At 40.9% G+C, this 22,989-nt stretch overlaps 1 long non-coding RNA gene across 6 annotated transcripts in view; it reads right to left on the bottom strand.

Moving 5' to 3' along the window:
- LOC125632045 (uncharacterized) overlaps nucleotides 1–22,266 on the bottom strand; it is a 209,199-nt gene extending 186,933 nt beyond the window's left edge. For 5 of the 6 annotated variants that reach the window (XR_012667054.1, XR_012667053.1, XR_012667056.1 and 2 more), the window contains exon 1: nucleotides 22,191–22,266. This is a non-coding gene — a long non-coding RNA (uncharacterized LOC125632045). Of the gene's footprint in view, nucleotides 1–5,746; nucleotides 5,872–7,139; nucleotides 7,247–22,190 lie in introns of all 6 variants that reach the window. The other variant, XR_012667055.1, reaches the window with a different exon arrangement.
- Nucleotides 22,267–22,989: the final 723 nt, after the last annotated feature.

Below are 22,989 nucleotides of genomic sequence, written 5' to 3'. Positions count from 1 at the left end.
GCAGCAGCACCCAAGGATGTGGGAGTCCAGCAGCTAGTCAGCAACCAGGTAGGTGGGGGGGTGTCTGGCCCAGCCAGAGGAGTAGCTGGGGCAGCGACAGCAGTGGCAAGAGCCCACGGCCCAGCAGCAGCAGCAATCTCCCTCCTTTCTCCAGGCCACTTGGGTTCAGCAGAGCAGTCAAAAGCAGATCTACTGGCCACTGGATGAACAGGTTTCTGTTTCCTGAGTGACCAGAGCAGAGGCTACCCTAGAGCAATCAGGAACCTACTAGAACCAATTAAGACAGGCAAGCTAATCAAGAGACCTGGAGCCACTTAAGAACTTTCTAGATTCAATTATGGCAGGCACTCTAATCAGGACACCTGGTTTAAAAAGGACCTCCCATCAGTTAGTAGGGGGATGTGCTGCTGGAGGAGTGAAGAGTTCAAGCATGATCAGGCTTCAGGATGAAGATCCTGCAGTGAGGATAAAGAAGGTGCTAGGGGGAAGGCAATGGGGAAGTAGTCCAGGGAGTTGTAACTGTCACGCAGCTGATACAGGGAATATTGTGGACAGTGGGAACCCAGTGTAGAGGGTGGGGCTGGGTTCCTCTGATGCCCCCCAACTCCTGATTCAACACAGAAGGAGTTGACCTGGTCTCTGAGAAATACCAGAAGGGAAGGTCTAAATTGGAAAGGGATCTGCTCTGTCCCCGACCCACTAGGTGGGGGACACAAACTGTGGAGATTGTTCTCCATTTCCCCCATGCTGGCCAGTGATGAGGTTAGCTGAGTGGACAGCAGGTTTGAGCCACTAGCAAGAGTGGCCAAACTGAGGGCTGCCGTGAATCTCTGAGGCAAGCAAATCCGCCAATAAGTACAGGACCCACCGAGGCAGAGGAGGAACTTTGTCACAGTAGGCAGGGGATGGGTGGAAGACCGTTCTGCCTAGGCAAGTGAGCTCTCCTTCCCCACAGAAATGGGGAGATCCAGGTGTGAGAATCCTCTTCCCAATTGTTTGGGGGGGGGTGAACTTAGCCTCAAATTTGCTAATTTGTTTTGTATTGATTTCAATGTGAGTTTGTCTGAGCAAGATCTGAGTGAAGCTTAAAAGCTAGTGGTGTTTTTAACTCATTTTATTTGTTCTGAAATTGAAATGCTGAGGTAGATGCTTGATACACAAACCAAATTACTGTTTGATTTACCTGCTTTTTTTCATCATTTTAGTTTCTCATTAGTAATCTGAATGGCGCCTAATGACTGTGGAAAAAGAGAGACTTTTTCACTCCCCTTCCAAGTGGGCAGATCTTGGAATTATTTCTCATCATTAAGTTAAAAAAAATGTTTTACTTTTGGCTGGCATGACAATGACCTAGGATCTCTCTACACCTGCTTCAAAGACAGCTAGAAATTGAAAAGCTTTCAGTGTGGGAAACAAGAGTCAATACTGTAACGTTAATGGGAGTGAGGTGGGTAAATCCCCAAGGCTTGAGATAAGAATATGCCTTATTCAGCATCAAATTAATAGCCAACATTTCGCTGCTTTCCCATGGCAACAATGAAATAATGGCACAGGAGTGCAGAACAACCTTCTAAGACAGATTGTGCATTGGGGACCAGGGCAATTAGGATATTAGGGGCAAACAATGGTTTATATTTTAAATTCACTCCAATGCAAGATCAGCACAAAGATCAAGGAGAGAATATAACCTACGTAGCAATAATCAGTAGTCATTACTGAAATGTATAGAGGTCATTCCTATATGTCCCTTGTGCACTACTCTTTCCTGCAGGGTGAGACCAAGTATAGTAATGGAGAATTCCTTTACAGGAATGGGCTGTGCATTTAATGATGGCCATTAACTACAGACCCTATATTCCCAGGAGACTCTGTATATCTGAGGCTAGGGAATTAAATGATTTACTATAAAACTTGCTTCAAAAGATCAAGTAAAACCTTCTACTTAGCATACCTCATAGTGAGTCACTTCTAAAAGAACACACTGTGATACCACCTGCAGAAGACAGTACAAATCAAAAATAGGGATTGGTTTATGGGAACAAACAGCAAGGGAAAACACAATTTAATACTCAAATGCTACATAACTTACTATTTATTGGTGGCGTAGGAAAAAGGAAATTACTTTTCCAACTGTGTGCTATATAAGTTACATTATGTACATTTTTTGCTTCATATTTCCTAGTGGATAGATCACCAGACTGGTTGTTCAGGACACCTGGGTTCTACTCCTGGCTCTGCTAGTGACCTCCTGGTTGACCTGGGCAAATCACTTCAATGCCCCATGCCTCAATTTCTCTATCTTTAAAATGGGGTAATAATACTAATCTCCTTTGTAAAGTGCTTTGAGGCCTACCAATGAAAAGGGCTACATAAGAGCCAGTTATTAATGTTGTTGATTCCACCAATGGGGGATAATTATGGAGCTTTGAGTTTGAGTGACATCGTACCATTGTTTATTTTTAAGCAGAATTCCCCATTAAAACAATATGCCCTTGAATTTAGGGTGAAATTCTGGCTCTATTGATAATGGTAAAATTTCCATTAAACAGGGCCAGGATTTCACCCTGAATATCCAGTACTCCTTCACTCCCAATGCATTTTTCATTAGACTCAAAATATGTTTCATGCTTCTGTAGTGGCTTCAAGTGGTTCCTCCTGGCCAGCCTCAGAGGGAGGCCACTAGGCCTCACTATGCCACCTAGCTATCAATAGTCAATTGGCAGGGGATTATCAAGGTATAATATCAGTTAATGATCTGGGGCCCTGGCCCCCTGGGGGAGGGGTGGGTAACCAGCAATCTGTCACACAAGCTCCCTTGCTTGGGGACACAATCCAATTCTAGCCCTCTGGGCAGGGCAGAGCAGTCTTTAGCCCAGCTTCCTGGCTTGGGCAGACCGTAAACAAACACAGGCCTTCGGGCTCAGGTGGGTAGGCTTCCCCTCAGGGGTGGGGTCAGCAGCAGAAACCAGGGGGACCCAGGCCCACCCTACTCCACTGTGTCCCAGCCCAGGGCCCTAACAGCGGTGAGTGATCCTATCGCTGGGTCCGTGGAGATCCCACCACAACATACTGACTCAACTCCCAGTTATGCAACCAGACTAATGTCTGGTTTCCCTGTGCCACTTCCTACCCCAGTCTGGTCATAGAGCTCCATGGTTCATGGGGCCTCTGTCTCCTTGGGGTACTCGGCCAACAGCAGTCCCAGAAGCTCCTCTGGGTATTTGGTGGATGGCAGTCACAGCAGCTCTTCCCTGATGTCGGTCTCTGTTGTAGATCTAGCACTGTATCACTCGGTCCCCAGTCTGGCAGCAAGGCCAGGGCATCTTCCTCCTTCCCTTGCATTCGCCCAATGGAGCAGGAGGCCCCGCCTATTATACTTCCTGTCCCACCCCTCTGCTTCCAGCACTGGCCTGCCTCCATCTACCTGAGGGTGGGGAGTGGTTCCTCCGGGCCAGACTTGGAGGGAGGCCACTCCTCCTCACTCCAGATTTATAACCAAACAGGGTAATTATCAGGAGAAAATAGCCATGTGTAGAATCTTTATAGGCACAATGCTTATTCAAAGGAGTCAGTAAAAAAAGTGGGAGCAAATATCTTTAAGATGGTGCTATGTATATCGTACAAACTGGAGAGCATCCTACAAATTGACTTGTTTTGGCCAGGCCAGTAAATTTTAATCTTTGTCAATCACAATTGTATAATTCATGACCAGAGCAAAGTCGATCATAAATGTATGATTCAAAAGAGCCATCACCATGTTCATCTAATTAATCTGAATCATATTTATCTATCCTATCATAGCCATGAGCACCAGTACAAAATTCCAGATAAGAAGACAGATGAAGGGGGAAAGATATGAAAAGAAAAGGACTGAAGATTATAGAAGGGGGGAAATGTTTCTTCCACTGTTAACCGGAATGTCCTGGTAATGTCATAACTAGAGAATTTTGCTTGGTGCTGGCTTTTACCCATCATATAGAGTCCAGAATCTTTCCCCATACAACCAGTGATAAATTCCAATAACCTCACATACACCCATGCCACTGAAGTCCATTTCTTGTTGGTGGGTTGTGCAAATGGAACTGGAGGCAGAGTTTGACCTCTCATCTCCTCTGATGAGTAACGGTGGGGAGTGACACTGACAGCAGGCCTGGTTTACCCCCACAGGTTTTAATCTGGGATAAATACTTTAGTTAGGGGGTGTGGGTTTTTGTTTTTTTTTTTAAATCAAAATAGTTATAATGGTAAAATCCAACAATGTGCACACAGTTATATTGATACAAAGGTGCCTTATACTGGTATAGCTTATTCCCCTTACTGCCCTCATACACGTGCGCAAGGGGGATTCTACCACTATAATAACACCGTTGTAGTTAAAACCGTACAATCTGCAGGTTTAGACAAACCCTGAGTGGCATGTGGTAGTTCAGAGATTGGCACTGTCACTATTTTTTTTTTTTAATTTAGATCAGTATAAGTGCAAACCCTAAACAAACCCCCCAAAATCCACTCATCTCGTTAATACTACCCAAGGGCATTTTTTGTTTATGTATTAACTCATGCATCCTTGACACTAAATTCTATGTTCACCAATGTAACAAATTGCAAAAGCACTCCTTTTTGATCTGTGCTTTATAGGACTGAGGCATACATTTAAAAATTCATGTTAAAATGCGGATAGTTTTCATCATCCTGTTTGTTTGTTCACAAGTAATTTCTTATTTACAGTTTCACAAGGAGTGCCTGATCTTTTTTTAAAGAGACAAAAATATAAAACATCCTGACTTTTATGACTTATTTTTGTCACCTTCTACAAAGCTCATACACCGCATGATGATAGATCGATATGAAACTTATGAAATGATTCACTTTGTAAATGCCTTTGACACACTGCTTTCACATTTAAAGTGTCACAATCTGGTACACAGGGCTGTTGCAGCCATGTGAGTCCCACGATATTAAGAGACAAGGTGGATGAGGTAATATCTTTTATTAGACCAACTTCTGTTGGTGAAAAAAGATAAACTTTTGAGCTACATCGAACTCTTCAGAAGAAGACCTGAAGAATAGCTCGATGTTCCTCGAAATCTTGACTTTCACCAAAGTTAGTCCAATAAAAGATATTACCTCACCCACCTTGTATCCCTAATATAATCCGGTATAAGCAGGTGGTAGGTGTGTGTTATTGTCAGTCTAGCAACAATATCAAGTTAAGATTTGGCTAAATATCTGTATCCTGATAACTCATTTAAATTTTATCTTTCCTGCCATACCTTCAAAATTTCATCATCCTCTGGTTTCCAGGAACCATCCTAAGTCTTTCAGGCAGATAAAAAAGCAGTTACAGGAGCACAACATGCTTAATAGCTTCCTCTTGCCTGCCTGTGCCCTTTTCTGCTCAACCCTCTGCATCCAGTATCCTTTTGGAATCAAAATAATAACAGCCCTATATAGCAACATGTCTCAATCTACTATGCCACTTGGACTATAGGTAGTTTTTCCTCCACCTCAAATATAACAGTCACCTTTTCTTAATTATTTAATTCTTTAAGCAAATCTATTTGCCTTATCTCTCATTCCTTATGAAACCCTTTAATTCAGCAACTGCAAGGAACCCAGTAGTGTTGTGGTTAGCACATAGTAAGGATGTGTTTATTCCTCTGCTCATTTAAGCCTATTGAGGCTTGTATTAAAGACAAGTGAGGATCTCAACCTTTTTGTTTATCCAAGCTCTTGAAAACCTCACCTTCTTTTGACTTTAATCTGGTAAACCTTTGATGTTAGCTGTTAACCCGCTTGTATTTATCAACAGCTGAAAATCCACTCTACTTCAGGGATGCTGTAAGAATCCACTCAGTTCTTCCTGGGCTTCTGAGAAAGGGGAACAAAAGGTTTATTGAACCAATTTTCCATAAACACATCCATTACGCTTGAAGTGTTTCCTGTTACTGCAGGATATTTGTGCAAGTTACTGCCTTGAAACAGTGTGTTGTAAACACAATGGTGTTTACAGAGTGGGAAATCCCAAGACCAGCCATGATGAAAAGGTGCAGTTTCAAGGAAAATAGAGGTATAATTTAGCTGACAATTGTCTATTTCTTTGACTTTCCCCCCTTATATGCCACCAATTGCTGGGATCATTTTTGATTCCCTTTATTTTCTACAGGCATTTTACCATTTGCATTATAGAGGTTGTTTCAGCCTCCCTTCTGTGGGCCAGATTCTGACACCCGCACACACTGAGTGGCTCCTTATTTCATGAATAGTCTTGTTGACCTCAGTGGAAGATGAGTAAGTGTAGCTGACTTTAGCTCTTTGTAGTTTGTTCTGCAGTGGCTTTTCTTCCTCTGTCTACGACACAGGAACATAGGATTGGAGGAATTACCTTTGTTCTATCTTCTTTGGAATTTTCTCCAAATCAGTAGTCAGTCAGATTCTTCTGAGCAGAAGGAAACCACACATGGTGATGACTGGGTCTCACAGGGCATTTTTTTCTTTGTCTTGTCTTCTAAATTGTAAGTTCCCAAAACCGGGACTATCTTGATTACCTGAGCATGTTTTCTATATTTTATAAATAATCACCCTGCAGCATCTAGTTCAAAGTGAATCTTGCAGACCTGTGGGCTACCCCGGATAGTTCTCAAGCCCCAGTTCTCGTTTCTGCAATCTTCTGTCTGCCCCTAGCCCTACAATCTTTCTTGCAACATAGGGAACCACTTCCAAGGGCCTTTTGGACCATCCCAATTTCCCTCCTCTCCTATGGTCTTTCATAGACTTCAGTGGAGACAGAAAGAAGTCTGTCCTTCTCCACAGAAGCAACAAGAGAGAGAAGACCCCTCTTTCCTGACTCCCAGCTACTAGAACTCTAAGAAGAATATGATTCACATTCAGTTGCTAGGGATTGCTTATAGGATGTCTGTGGTAGGAGGTAGTGAGTGAGCTGTACAAACAGCATTGACTCACGCTGAGGCTTAAAGGCTTGGCCAAAACCACTCTCATTTTTGGTATCTATGGGGAGGTTAATGGATATAAGTGGGAACTCTGTGTTATAGGGCAATGAAAGAAGAAATATTTGCGATGGGAGAAACCATCAGCTATTCAAACCCCAACCATTGTGACTCTGGGAAGAAATTCAATACCTGTAGCATGACTTTAACTTTTCAACAAATGCAGGTAAAACAAGGATGTTGTTGCTGCTCTCAGTAGGTGCCACTGAGCCAAACAGACCAGATGTGATAAGGCTTCTCTGAGAAACATGCCATGGAAAGAGAAAAGGAAAATTGCAAAGGCACTCAGTGAAATTTGTTCATATTTGACTTAGAAAATGACACATTACTAAGATGTTGTTAATTACAGTCAGAGGCAGGGCTGTAGCACACTTCTGCTGGTCTCCCCTCCATCACCTACAATCTCTCAGATTTTGTCTAAATTAGGAATTTGCCTGGACACCAGCAATTGTTACCCAGCCACTGACTGTCCTGGTGCAAAGCCTAAATGTAGAAAGGGAGCTTACTCGTGCTTGAAGTCACAACTTGCCTTGTCTGCTAGGGGTTTGCATTGGTGAAGTAGTGACTAGCCATCAAGAACTAAGGTCATCAAGTGTAGGGGAACATCAACCAAGCAACATCAAAATGAAATGTCTCCTTCCTTCTTTGCCATTCATTCATGCACAATATTTTTCATTCACTACAAGATGAAGACACCCCTCAGGGGAACCCAAAATCAACTCACTTGACCCCACCCAGAGTCAGTAGTATGTGTAGTTTTATGGTTACCAGGGTGGCTGTTCAAATATCCAAAGAATGGCCTCCTAAAGATCCAGGGAAGTGTGAATGAAATGTACTTCTGACAGACCACCGGGAAAGGTATATTTTATACAAAAAAGGTAGGAAAAGATAGTTTGGGTCAAAGGGAAATGCTAATTGCTGATCTTTTCAAAAGTCCTTCTCAAGGTTCTAGAAAGAGAACTCTATTCTCTCCCGGTGTTCAAAGCACCCTTGCTGGGCTGGACCAACAGAGGAACACAGTTTGAAGTTGAAATGAGAGCTGGCATGTCTGCTGCTCTTTGTAGCACAGAATAAGGAGTAGCAGCATTTAAGAAGCTTGGAAAGGACTTTTTTTAAATATATACTTTTTTGCAGAAAAACATGGTAGAAGTTGAATGAAAACTGGAAAAAGATGTTGAGTTCAATGCTACATTTTAACGTTGACTTCTTCTTCCTTCATTATCCCTCTGACCCAGTAAGGAGAATCTAGGGCTGGACTGATTGTGGATTCAAATAGATTACTTCACTGATTACTGTGGTTTTTACCATTTGTTAATGAGTCAGGGATAAAATATTAGTCTTTCAAAGAATGTTTTTATAAAATGCCTGCTTCTGACCTCACTTAGGCCTTGATCCAGCAGAACACTTGAGTGCAAAGTTAATTTGAACACAAAAGTAGTACAATGGATTTCAAACTGGTTTAAAGTTAAGAACATGCTTAAGTTCTTTGCTGGATCAAAGTTTTACAATGGTTTATACCTGTGTAACTATATTGACTTCTTGTTTTACCCCAGTGTACGTGAGATCAGAAATGGAACCCATATTTTTTTCCCCCAACTAAATGAATAGTTAAAACTCAGGTTTGTAGATAGTATGGCCATTTTTATGTTCTTATGCTACTGGGTCAGACCAAAGGTCTATCTAGCCCAGTATCCTGTCTTCCAACAGTGGCTAATGCCAGGTGCCCCAGAGGGAATGAAGAGAACAGGTAATCAACATGTGATCCATCCCCTGTCACCCATTCCCAGCTTCTGGCAAACAGAGGCTAGGGACACCATCCTGCCCATCCTAGCTAAGAGCCAGTGACGGACCTATCCTCCACGAATTTCTCTAGTTCTTTTTTGAACCCTGTTAGTCTTGGCCTTCACAACATCTCTGGCAAGGAGTTCCACAGGTTGACTGTGCATTGTGTGGAAAAAATACTTCCTTTTTTTTGTTTTTAAACCTGCTGTCTATTAATTTCATTTGGTGGCCCCTAGTTCTTGTGTTATGAGAAGGAGTAAATAACACTTCCTTATTTACTTTCTCCACACCAGTCATGATTTTATAGACCTCAATCATATCTCCCCTGAGTTGTCTCTTCTCAAAGATGAAAAGTCCCAGTCTTATTAATCTCCTCATACAGCAGCTGTTCCATACCCCTAATAATTTGTTGCCCTTTTCTGAACCTTTTCCAATGCCAATATCTTTTTTGAGATGGGGCGACCACATCTGCACGCAGTATTCAAGATGTGGGCATACCATGGATTTATATACAGGCAATATTTTCTGTCTCATTATCTATCCCTTTCTTAATGATTCCCAACATTCTGTTTGCTTTTTTGAGTGCCACTGCACATTGAGTGGAAGTTTTCAGAGAACTATCCACAATGGCTCCAAGAGCTCTTCCTTGAGTGGTAACAGCTAATTTATACCTTGTCATTTTATATTTGGGATTAGGTTTTCCAATGTGCATTACTTTGCATTTATCAACATTGAATTTCATCTGCCATTTTGTTGCCCAGTCACCCAGTTTTGTGTGATCTTTTTGTAGCTCTTTGTAATCGGCCTGGGACTTAACTATCTTGAGTAGTTTTGTATCCTCTTCAGATTTTGCCACTCACTGTTGACCCCTTTTTCCAGATAATTTTATGAATATGTTAAATAGGACTGGCCCCGGTACAGACCTCTGGGGGACACCACTATTTCTCTCTCCATTCTGAAAACTGACCATTTATTGCTACAATTTGTTTTCTATCTTTTAACCCATTACCAATCCATGCAAGAACCTTCCCTTTTATCCCATGACTGCTTACTTTGCTTAAGAGCCTTTGGTGAAGGACCTTGTCAAAGGCTTTCTGAAAATCTAAATACCCTATATCCACTGGATCCCCTTTTCCACATGCTTGTTGACCCCCTCAGAGAATTCTAGGAGATTGGTGAAGCATGATTTCCTTTTACAAGGAATCATGACTATTTCCCAACAAATTATGTTAATTATGTGTCTGACAATTTTATTCTTTACTATAGTTTCAACCAGTTTGCCCGGCACTGAAGTCAGGCTTACTGGCCTGTAATTGCTGGGGTCACCTCTGGAGCCCTTTTTAAAAATTGGCATCACATTAACTATCCTCCAGTCACTTGGTACAGAAGCTGATTTAAATGATAGGTTACAAACCATAGTTAGTAGGCCTGCAATTTCACATTTGAGTTCCTTCAGAACTCTTGGGTGAATATCATCTGGTCCTGGTAAACAGAAAGGTATTATACTTGCAAATGGGCATCAATATGAAATTATCAAAATTATAATAAATACAAATATGCCTAACTCTCACTCATACTGATGTAAATCAGGAGTAACTACCTTGAAGTCAATGGAGTTACGTCATTCAAAACTGGGATGAGAGAAGAATCAGGCCCAACAACAACAAATAATTATTGAGGGTCATGTTAAAAATCACTCTTCAGCAGATAACATGGGTGGAGCTACTATCTACCATAAAATCTGGGGGCCAAATTCCACCCTCAGCTACACTGTGGAAACTGATGCAGTGGCATGGATGTCTGTGAGGGGAGAATTTCTTCCTGTGTCTATAATAAATGTTTCCATTTGCTGTCATAGCTGTGTAGTGCTCCGTGGTGAGAGTTTACATGTTGCTGCTGTCTGCATTATTTGCAACTTATTATGAATAAATAGTATCAGAGGGGTAGCGGTTTTAGTCTGGATCTGTAAAAGCAGCAAAGAGTCCTGTGGCACCTTATAGACTAACAGACGTATTGGAGCATAAGGTTTCGTGGATGCATCCGACGAAGTGGATATTCACCCACAAAAGCTTATGCTCCAATACATCTGTTAGTCTATAAGGTGCCACAGGACTCTTTGCTGCTTTTATGAATAAATAGAGGACTTCAGCTTGCAATGTTAGTGAGCCTTTAGTTTCAGACCCAACTCCCCCGCACCACCACAAATGAAACAACCCACCATCAGCATTCTCAATACAATCTCCTAATCTGTACAAGAGTGGGGAGAAAGGTCAAAATGGCTTTGCTCTAGCAGTTCTCTTCACAAAGAACTGCATAGAAGAATATCTTTGTCCTTGCCTTCTAAGCTAAACTCTACTGCATCACATCACAATAGCGAAGGATTTACTGGGAAGGCATAGGATTTCAGTGAGAACAATCGGCCCCAATCCATGTCAAACAGGAACACAATGTGAAATTGCCTCCACTAGGATTCAAAAGCCTGTTACAAAAAAAACCAAACCCCAACAACCACAGGTTAGCAAATACTGGTCACTAAGGTGTCGGTATATTTTAAAATGAAACAGTGATTGTCCACTTGTACTGACTTAGTAGTTTTCTGTTTGTTTTGCTGCATTTCATTGTGTGTTAGGCTTGAAAGAATTAGTTTTATAATTGATAGATAGTATTGATTTTTTTTTTAAATTTGTATCTATTTAAATTTTCACAGTTGTGCAAAATTACGGGTTTTAAGCATTTGTTTTGATTGGTATCTATTTAAATTTTCATAGCTGCAGAAAATCATGGGGAGGATCTGACAATGGGGGAGGGGGTTGGACAATAATTTAATGACAATAGATGTTGAGATTCAAAATGTTAAAGTGTTAAAACACACTGTCAACATCGCATTTCAAAACATACAGAGTAAATATCCTTAAATCAAGTTCTCAAGCAGCATTTTTTTTACTTGTCTGTAAATTTTAATTATGATCAATGGAAATATATTTTCATCAGTTTGTGTGTGAGTGGTGATATCAGTGTTTACAGACAAACATTTAATCCTTCAAAGCCTACTTACACTGATGTGTATTTCAGGGTCCCTTCAGTGTAAGGCAGTAGAGAATCAGGCCCATGACCTTTATCTGGGTGTATAACCAGTACCAGGCAGGAGGATGATGGCTTTAGCCTTTTAAAGGGGAATTCTATTATAGGGCAAGACCATCATTTGCTCTATTTCCCTGCATAGAGGGACCAAGGGAGGTAAAGTGCTACTGGCATCATGGGAACAGCACAGAGAGAAGAGCAGTTTGCATGAGAATGCACAGGTGCACTGGCAGTGGGAGTGCAGGAGTAAGGAATAGGCAAAGCCTTGACCCTATGCATCACCATTTAATGTACCCGACAGCAGAATGGAGCCAACATGGATGGGGAGGTAATTTGCTACTGGTTTGGACCAATAACTGATTACCTCCCTACACACGAGCAACAGGGAAAGACCAAGGAAGGAACTGTGCCTCCAATTCACAATTTCCTCTCTGGTCTACTGGGACACCACAGCTGAGCACTTGCCCTTACTCAGGATGGATTGCATTGCTACTGCTAGCCCATAGTGAGAGAGCATTGAATCAGGATTTTTGCTGATAAGTTTTAAAAGCTGTCCATTAAAGCTGGTTCTGAATTCCTCAAGAGTCACCAGGCCTGAATTTCTCTTCCATGATTACAGTGAGCTCAACCTGCTCAGTACTGACAGTTTTTTGCACTGGGGCTTGATCCAAAGCCTATTGAAATTAATGGAAATCTTTCCACTAACTTCAGTGGGCCTGGGATCAGGTCCCATCATTTGAATTGAGATGGGTTAAATTGTCTGAACTAAACTCCTACACAAAAACTTGTATTTGAGTTGATACTGTATGAAAATAGTGGCATCATTTTAATGTCAATGACAGCCCGCATAGGATTGGTCTGATCCTGAAGGGCAATGGCCTATACAGGCAAGAATCTCATCTCAGATAGCAGCCAGTGCCCGATGCTTCAGAAGAAGGTGTAAAAAATCCTGTAGCAGACAATTATGCACTGACATCCCACTGCGGGACACGTCTTCTAAACCCCAGGCAGTAAATGACTGACTTATGTCCTTGAAGCATGAGGGCTGATTTCCCTTATGAATCTTTACTCTAGCTAGGGGAACTGCAGGTATTTTTTTTATTAGTCACATGTAAGGTCAGATCCCTTTTTCAATGCTACTCAGCTCATTGCCTGTGTTGTAAGCTCTTTTACACTGCAAGCTTTTTGGTGTGGGGACTGCACCTTCTTTTATGTTTAAAACTTATTTAGCAGATGGGGGGGAGTACTGCTGGAAAGACACCAACAACAAGGTATCTAGCAGCGGATTAATTCTGTGTTATGTAAGAAATTTCTTTTTATGAGTATTAAGTGTATTGATTTGTTATCTCTTTGCGTCTCGTCTTTTTCTTGAACATGAAAAAGGGAAAATATCACACAGGAAAACCTTGGCTTCACGTGGGATTTCCAGCCCTCTTGGGAAGCAGAAATCTGAGGACACACATGGATAATCTAAAACTCTGGAGAGGCAATGCCATTACCACTGAGAAATCTTTCCATCTTTCACAAGGGCTGCCCAGAGGGAATATGCTGGATTGGTCCTATTAGGAAGATATTTGAGTTTGCATTAGATTGGTTAAGGCAAGCAGTCAGAACCCCACACCCTTAAAGCTACAAACAGTAAGATTATTTTCAGCACACACAGTGACTCTGCACATCCCATGAGCTGGTTAACTCATTGAAAATGTCCCAGGCTAACTCAATGTAATTTATACATATTCTAGTAACTCCTTCAAATGTCTAGGGCTTTCTTATGAAGTCCAGCACTTCATAAAAATATTCGTGAAAGCAGACAGTAAAATTTAGTCTGTAGCAAATGCATTAAGTATTTTTAGCAGAAGACCCATAACAATGCAGTTTGAGACCTTGGTTGCAATGCATTTTTTTCTATTCTTTTTAAAAAAAAATCATGGAAATTAGAGATCAAAAGAAAACTTATGTCTTGTACTCCATCCTTCAGCCTATGCAGGATTGTTCCATATTGTGTATATAACCTAGAATACACAAACACACGCACAATTTTAAACAACCCAGGTAATGGATTTCTACAATGTCTCTTTGGAAGCTATTCTACAGCCTAATAGATCTGTTTAATTTTTTTCTTGATATTCAGCCTAAATGTTCCTTTGTTTAATTTTATTCCAGTACTACTAGTCACAGCTTCTTTATTATACTAAATAATTCCTCACCCTCCTTGGTGTTTACACCCTTATGTACTTGATTATCCTAACTCATTTTAGATACCAGCACACCTGGCATCAATCCCTACAGCATCTCTCTACATACTTCCCCAACTCAGTATATAGTAATTTATTTTTATACATTGGCCTTTGTGAACTGTGGGTCACTCAGCCATTTCTCACTCGATGCAATGGTGTTAACTTCAACTGGAATTACTTTTCAAGTAAGATGCTGTGGGATATTTATAAATCTTTCACAAAAGATCATATATTTTGCACCCACTGCATTCCCTTCACTCACTAATTCTGTAATTCCATCCAAGAAAGAGATCAACTTTGGCTGGCATGACTTATTCCTCAGTATTTCTGTAAGGTCAGAAACTATAAAATGTAAAGCTGGTTTCAGGTTTCTGTTGAGAATCCTTTTGTACCATTCAGGTATGTGTTCTGCTTCTTCACAAACTCAACTCAGTTGCATTAATTTAAACAAGAGATTCCTGAGAACTAAGCAAAGCGTGACTAAAGCATGACTAAATCCTTGTCCCTGATACATCTCAAGCCTGGTTAAAAATTAGACTTCCCTTAGAAGTTACGGAGACAGAGACAAGTCATGTCACAGTATGGGGTAGTACATCTCATATTGGTTTTAACGGATTCCTTAATTAAGTTTCTCTGTTGTGTTTCACAGCATGTAGTTTGTTTGGGAGGTATGGGGGGTTGCGTTCTTTTTCAAAGAAGTCTGCCTTAAAGGACCAAATTTTATTGATGTCATTAGGAGTCTAGGCTGGTGAAGGATTGAGCAAGGATGGCAGGATATGGCCCTAAGTCAACTTGGATATTTCACTGAACATGGTAGAGAAAATAACAAAAGCTACGAATCAGAAATTAGAAAGATCTACCTCCAGTGTTGGAATTCTGCCAAGACCCACCAGGGCTGATGCTAAGTAAATCAAGCAGAAGCCCTGATACTTCTAATGATGGTATGTTGCACTGAACAATAGTGCCCTTCCTCCCAATCCCAATGAAGTTCCAGCACTGTGTGCCTCCAGTATCACACTGATTAGCAAGCAGGGACAGCATCAAATTCCAGGGATTAGTGTCTGTGGATTAGACACTCAGATGGCTTGAGAAATATGCTTTATCAGTCATTGGAAAAACATCCACAACTTTGAACCCTTGGTTTTATTTTGGAGTCCTGTTTCTTTTGGCATGTGCTTGTGGTATCAGATGGCACAATACTGATGAAAGTTCAAAGGCCATATACTGTCACTTGCACTTTGCAAACCAAGAACAAAAACCCTAATGGCCTGTGATGCATTTTAGGCTTGATGCACTTGCAAGCTGAACCTGCAGGTTTCTTGGCTCGATCATATGTTGATTGAGATATATGTTGTTGCGCTTTGAAAGTCTGCCTCTGTGGTGGTGGGAGGACCGGAGGAGTGTGATGTGAAAGGGGAGTGTTCCTTCCCCTTTCCCTTCTTCAGTTTTAAAAAATGCATGTAACATAGTAAGCAGGCATTAATAGAGATCACATTCATCATCTTTAGAAATGAGCAATCGCTGTCTTAGCAAAGCTGCTGTTGACGTTTTGCCACCACTTTCTGCTGCCAGTAAAATTTGAAGCAAAGATCTAACAAACATGCAAACCTCGGTGGATTATTCAGCATCCAGTTTTGCATTACAGCATGTGAGGAAAGGATTAGAGAAGTACTTTTTAGTTTTATAGAGAACCCTGAGCTCTGGATTAAAGCACAAAAGAGCTGGCAGAAAGGATTCTGTAGCTATAGAATTTGCTGGTAACCTGGCCCTATGGTTTTAATTTCAATACGGAATATTTTTAATCCCTTGTTTGCCATCAGTGTTGCTATTGGATTAGAATGACCGCCAGGCTGTGACTATTGACACAGAAATTAGGCAAATGATGCCTTTAATAGGGAAAAAATTACATGGCTGCTGGTTATTAGAAAGGTTTTATCGCTTTGAACCCTGCTGCTTCTGTGCATCTCTACCAAGTTTAAAAGATCACCAGGATTCCTTATCTTTCTTACACAATGACTTGATAAAGTTCCAAGGATGAACCTATTCAGCCTTTGCTTATGCTCTCAACAAATGTATCTTTGACTACTAAAATAGCCTTTTACTTAGCTCCAACTGCTGAAGCATCTCTTCACTGATCCATGGTTGATGTTTGAAGGACTGAGGACCCAGCACTGAGCTGACAGTAGTCAGCACTGATGATTTGAAACAGCAATATTCCTTCATCCAAGGAAGTGAGACTTCAGTCTGTAATGCTTTAATGGCCTTAAGTAGTTCAGAACAGAAAGCGGTTGAATACCTCATTTTTTAACAGGAGCTTTTGTTTGGAACGGACTAATTTCAGCCCATTAACTGGCTGTCTAAGTCGGAGGTGCATTTTTGTCAGCAGAAGCTGATGATCACTGTCAAGTTCAGCCCCTTTGCAAACTCCTACATCAGAGACTACTGACTACCAACCATTGTTAATGAGGACATGATCAATAACAGTCATGGTGAAACCATCTGGGCTATACAAGGTCTGCTTGTGAATCTTTGGGTGACAGAAGAGCAAATCAGTGATCACCACCATGTCATTGGGAGCTGCAAATTCCAGCAGTCACTGCCCATTCTTGTTCTTTTTGCCCCATCCCAAACTTCCAGAAAGTACTTTCCCAGGATTCTCTAGCCTGTCAGTGGCAGATACAGGACATGACTTCCTGTCTCCACAGGAGTTCAGTAAGGCTGTGTTCTGTCACCATTGTTTGATAAGCTTGAGGAGGCAGCTGTCAGTGGCATTGAGCTGAACATCATTCTGCTTTGACACAGTGAATCCGCTGCTGACATTGTCTTGTTGGCTCAGTTTGGTGAATTGCTACATCTGATGGCCAATCTGGTCAGGAAAGAAGCTGCACACATTGGTCTGGTTGTAATCTGGAGCTGCAGGCTGCTTGATGGTAATGGCCAGGGATTATTAATCAAGATAAAACAAACAGCTATAATTACAAACAACTGTCTTAGTCTGTCCAGGTGGGACACTGAACAGGTGGCACCTGTCAAATACTTGGGCAATGTCATAGATGGTACTGGAGGTAGCTTGAAAGATGTGGACACTCATACAGCAGCAACTGCTGTCATGTTACAGGCCTTTCAGCATCCTCTGTAGGGACGTCCTCACATCAAACTTTCTTCGAAGCTGCAGATCTATAGAACCACAGTTATACCAAGTTCAGAAATGAGAATATTCAAAGCTGAACCCAGCAACTGCGTCCATCAGCACTGGTTCGGTTTCAGTGGCTTTCTTGGTATGGATACATTATTAGAATGGAAGGCCAACATATTCCAAAACATCTGTATCAAGCAATGCCACTTCATAGCTGGTGATCATGTGAGGGTGAAAAGTTTTGGTGGCATGACAAGATTTCCAGAGACGGGGACAAACGGAATATAGAACTTAAGCATCTAGCCAGAGACTGATCCAGGTGGTGTTTTGATGCTTAATTTGCAAGGAGGGCATATCCCTTTGTGATTTGTGATGATGACTGATGAAGAAGAAACTAGAATGGAATAAGGAGCCAACCTCACTTGTGCCACTTGCATGAAATGTAACCATTGCAATGCAGGTACCGCTACCAAAATGACCTCAGTGACCGGATGAAGTCCTGCTCCTGTCTTCTGCTCTGTCTACACAGACTGTTTGGAGACCTTCAGTTGTTAAAGGCCACCATGTAGTTTATTTACATTTCTCTTCCCACCATCTTTACTGATCCATACACCACAGCATTTACAATGTGTTCCTCCTCAGACTTCAACAAAGAAGAGGAGAGGGAAGAGATACCTCCTTAGTTCTGGCTTCACAAGCCTGCCTCTCCCTTTAGCACTTCCTTCCTGTGCCGCCTTCTACATTCTGTGCTAATGGGCTAATTAGCTCTTTCCCAGACCATTCTAATCTGCTAATTAGGCAGTCAGCTCCTCCCCCAGGGGAATTAATTGGTGGTTATGTGATCAGAATGCTGACTCAGCCATTGATTCCCAGCATTCTGTAACACCCCTCTCATGGGAGCATCTCATTGGAAGGAAACGGGGGTGGGTGGAACTATGATTCTGTCCCTCTGCACTAGCCATTAGAGCTGGCTGGCCACATGGAATGGGGGTATGCCGCAGTTCTTAAAGCGGCACAGCAGATTGTGCTTCCCCAGCACACCATGTCGCTCCTGGCAGCATTCTGCACTAATACATATTACATGCACAATCTATCCCGAAGTTCACAACAGGTCTCACACGTGTTTATAATCCAGAAAATAGTCTGCCCTTTCCTCATTTTCAGAATATGCCGTTTCCCTTCACAGTTTTGTGCCCCTTGTTGTGAGCAGAATGAATGAATAGTTTTGATTCAGTCACCTCAGCGTAAGGAAAATAAGGGGTTAACCTCAATCTAAGCTTTTCTTGATACGAGTTCCTTAAAATCAAATATCACCATAATTATTTCATACTACCACATACCTAAGGCAATAATATTGTATATATTCTATAGCAACAATATCTCATACTCCTCTTAAAATCCTCCACTTATATCTTTTTTTCAAAAAACTTACAGCTATTCCATGGTTGATAGCTTCCAAGATCTTTCATCACAAACTCCAAGGGGCCAAATAATGCTCTCAGGTATTTTGTCTGCTTCTCCACTGGTGTCAATAAATTGCAACTGCATCCCACAGAATGATCTGTATGCATCACAGAGCAGAATTTGGCTCTAACATTCCTTTCCAGAGCATATAGTTTTATTTTGCATAAAGTGATTTTGCTATTGCAGTTTGTTGCCCCCATCATTTATATTTTACACCTGATTAAGCTAAATCTTGATTTACTGGTCCTTCAGCAAACATTCAAATCTCTTTGAATCTAATTGCATTGTTCTTCATTGTTTGTCAGAGCAGCAGAGTTGCTATCATCAACAAACTGACATCTAAGATGAAGAGTTCAGAGACAAACATCTCCACGGTCTCACAATAGGTGCCAGCAATGATATTTACATCTAGATTAGAACTTGTTCAAGGTTGATAGGATCCAGGATTATGATTTTGGTACATCTTTATGAATACTATTTTGAAAGCTTTAAGGATCCTTTTCATTTTGTTTTTCTCCCCACAATTAACATTAAGCTATACCACAAGATAAGTTGTTTACTTTTTTATCATAGGGCTTGTTTCTGAACTATGGTTCTAAGTTGTCATGCTCCTCTGCTCAGAAACTTGATCCATGTATAAAGAGCTTTAAAATAATGGGAGGGAAGGAGTCATAACTGTTAAAACATCAAAAGTTCTTTCTTTCTTTTAAAACCAGAAGCTGCATGCAGTAGCAGGTAGTTTATCTTAAAGAGGGCAGGCTTTCCCATTATCTACAAACGAGCTAACTCCTCTGATTACTTTACTTCACTGAAGGACAGGGTGGTTGACTAAACCTGCTCTCATAGAATCATGGAATCATAGAATATCAGGGTTGGAAGGGACCTCAGGAGGTCATCTAGTCCAACCCCCTGCTCAAAAGCAGGACCCATCCCCAAATAAATCATCCCAGCCAGGGCTTTGTCAAGCCTGACCTTAAAAACTTCTAAGGAAGGAGATTCCACCACCTCCCTAGGCAACGCATTCCAGTGTTTCACCACCCTCCTAGTGAAAATTTTTCCTAATATCCATTCATTCCCTTCCAAAAAGGCAGAATCAAAATCATTGTTGAACAAATCTGCCCTATCCCTGTTTCTGTTCCCCACTATCGTTCTTATTGGACCACATCTCTCTTGTCCCTTCTATCTACTGTGAATATATTCAGTGAATCATTATTTTTTAATTATCTTACACATCTAACAGGATGCTTATCTCTGGCTGTTGGAACCCTAAGAAAATTGTAAAGGTTCAATAGAGCCTTTACACTCCGTCCAAAATAAAGGATGGCACATAATTATTGTACCCCAGGATCAGCCAAGTATTTCTCTCCTGTTTCCCTCTTACTCTGAAACCTGTCATTACTTCCCTTTGAGCAAGAGCCGTGTTAGTCTGTATTCGCAAAAAGAAAAGGAGTACTTGTGGCACCTTAGAGACTAATCAATAATAATTAAATTAATAATAATTAAATTGGTTAGTCTCTAAGGTGCCACAAGTACTCCTTTTCTTTTTAAAGGGAAGTAAGTTACTGCTTCTCTTGAAAAGGTGCAGCTTACCTTCCCCTTGCTCCTGGCTAGCTAGTCTGTCCAGAGGGGGCAAAGCTAAGTCTCTACTTGCTTCCCAATCCATTGTAATCTCTCTCTCTAGCCATTGCTTTACTGGAAAGGAGTGTCCATAAAGCAAGAGCTATCCTACATACACGATCTGGACTTCCATCCTGTGTAGGATAAGCAAGGGGAAAGGTCCTTGTTTAGCTGAGTAAAACATGGGCATACTCGAGCCCTATGGGTATAATCCACAATAAAATAAAAGAATAGTTGAAAATTTATTCTTTGGAATACAAAGGTAAAGCTACCTTTTAACTTACCTCTTATTTCTCTATATCACCTTGTCCTCCTCCTTGGTCAGTTGATTATACTGTAGTTTAATAAAGCATCTGTTTAATACTTTGTACCAATTTTGTTCTGACTCTTCCCCCACTGGCCTTTAACCTATGTAGATTTAACCAGGCTGCATTTTCATTGTAGTCTGTCTGACAGGTTTTAGGTAACTCTCACTTGTACTACAGTAGTGTGTTTTTTTTTTTTTATACTCCGAAAGAATCCTCATCAAAATTCCTCAAGGCATTGTTCCTCAACATCAGCTTTACTAACCCTCAAATACCTGTGTTTTCTCCTCAAGTATTCACTGTCTTTTACCAACATCTTTCTTTTCGAGTATTAGGGTGATCCCTAGATACTAGCTTCTCTCTATGCTTAGCCTGAATTATCATACTTGGCTCAGTTTCCCAGGACTAGGTCCAAAATAGCTTGTGCCAATGCAAGCTAGCAAACAGCATAAAAATGCAATCTTGCCCAAAACCTCTAAAGCATGCCCCCCTTGTTAATTTTGTGCAGTTATTATCCTAATCAATATCTAAGTAATTAAAATCCCCCATGATCAATTTTCCAGCCTTCCTACAGGACTCTCTAAATTAGAAAAGCATTTCCTGATCTCCTTTCTCTGCCCTGATTTCTGTAGCAACATCCAAGAATCACCTATTCTATTTTTACTGTCCTTGGCTGTGTCAGCTAATATATTTCTAAAATTTCTCTCCACAGACTTAATAACATCACCTACCAATATCATCACATCCCTGTTTGATTCTGCTTACTCTTCACTAAATGCAGTATTGTGGTATTAAGTCCCCAGTCATTTTCCCAATTCAGTCATGTCTCTGTTATTTCAATAATACAAACCTTCTCTTTGAAACAATGTAGCTCACAGTCAGCAATTTTAGGCCCCAATCCTGCTCCAATTCTTTGGGCTATATACTTCTTTCAGGAGCACCACTGTAACTTTTTTTTACAAAGTTTTTAGATGAATACTTTATTCATTGAAAAAACATAGTCTTGACAGCCGTAAAACTAGTCATAAATTTGACACAAATTTACCAAATAGTTTTGGCCAATTTGTGGGGGGGAGCAGCTAGATTCATGGGGATTTGGGCACCATTCACAAAGGAGGAGTGTCTCTCTCTCTTTCTCTGGCCCATTGATTATTCAAGTATCTTACACAAAGCGGAACCACTTCAGCAGGAAAGATGCCACTCTAAAATACCCTATAGCCAGGTGGTTAGAGCACTACTAACTTTCAGGGTGGGAGACCGGGGCTCAAGTTCCTGTTCCAGAGCCAGACTTTGAACTTGAGTCTTCCACATACCATGTAGGTGCCCTAATCCAGTGGGCTAAAAGTTATAAGACCTTATACTACCTCTTCTTACCTAACCCTTTTAACTAAATGTTTTGTCTGACCCAAAATGGACTCTTCAATTCAACAAATTCCAAAACATTTTCAGATTCAGTTCAGCTTGACTCAAATTTTTTTCCCAATTTTTTTTTTTTCAGAATTGCCACCAAAACAAAAAATCAGTTATTTTCCCAGCTCTAATTGTGACCCCTTTGACTTACCTAGTACCCATTAAGTGCAGATTTTCAGGTTTTCTTTCTGAGCTCTCTTTTTGATAACCACTGGCTAGGAATACTAGAAAGTTAATGTTAACTAAGGATTTAATTGCTTAACTAGTAATTTAAATAAAGGCAAAGGAACTTTGGACCCTATTCTCTTCTCATGCTATGTGAACATCCATTGAAGTCAATGGGAATTTTGTTCAAACATCCAGGATAGAATGAAAGTCTGTTTTAGCAGTCAGTCTTTGCTACACCACACTCCCCTTCCAAATGGATTACAGTTGTTAAACAATCCTTACCCTCTGACCATTACCAAGTGTTCTCATAAATGGGGATAGTAGTACTTACTTTATCTAGTCTCAATAATTTAAAGAATTGAAAATGTCTGTATATAAAAATTGACTCTTTCTTTCTTCTCCTACCTCACTTGTCTTAGATTGCTTACAGCTGTTCAGGACTGGGACTGTGTTTTGGTATGTGTATGTACAATGCCCATTACAATGGACCCTAATCCTAATGGGGCCCTGTGGGTGCTGCTGAAATAAAATATAGATACATAAATGCATATTCACCCCCAGACTCCTGCTTCTGAAATAATAACTTCTACCAACCACTGAGACCATACAATGCTAGAAAATATAAATGTAGAATTCCCTTTTTCTCATTTTCTGGGCAAGCTTCCCTTCGAATATCTCTGATCTCCTTTCTGTTAAATTATTTATATCAACATGTACAACTGCAACAGAATTCTCCTTTTTCCTAACATACGAACTGGTTCAGTAATACCATGGAAATTACT

The sequence above is a fragment of the Caretta caretta genome, chromosome 2, assembly GCF_965140235.1.
Source record: "Caretta caretta isolate rCarCar2 chromosome 2, rCarCar1.hap1, whole genome shotgun sequence".
In the NCBI taxonomy this organism is placed as follows: domain Eukaryota; kingdom Metazoa; phylum Chordata; order Testudines; family Cheloniidae; genus Caretta; species Caretta caretta.
Note: the sequence above shows the minus strand (reverse complement) of the source record. Positions and strands in the feature narration are given on the sequence as shown.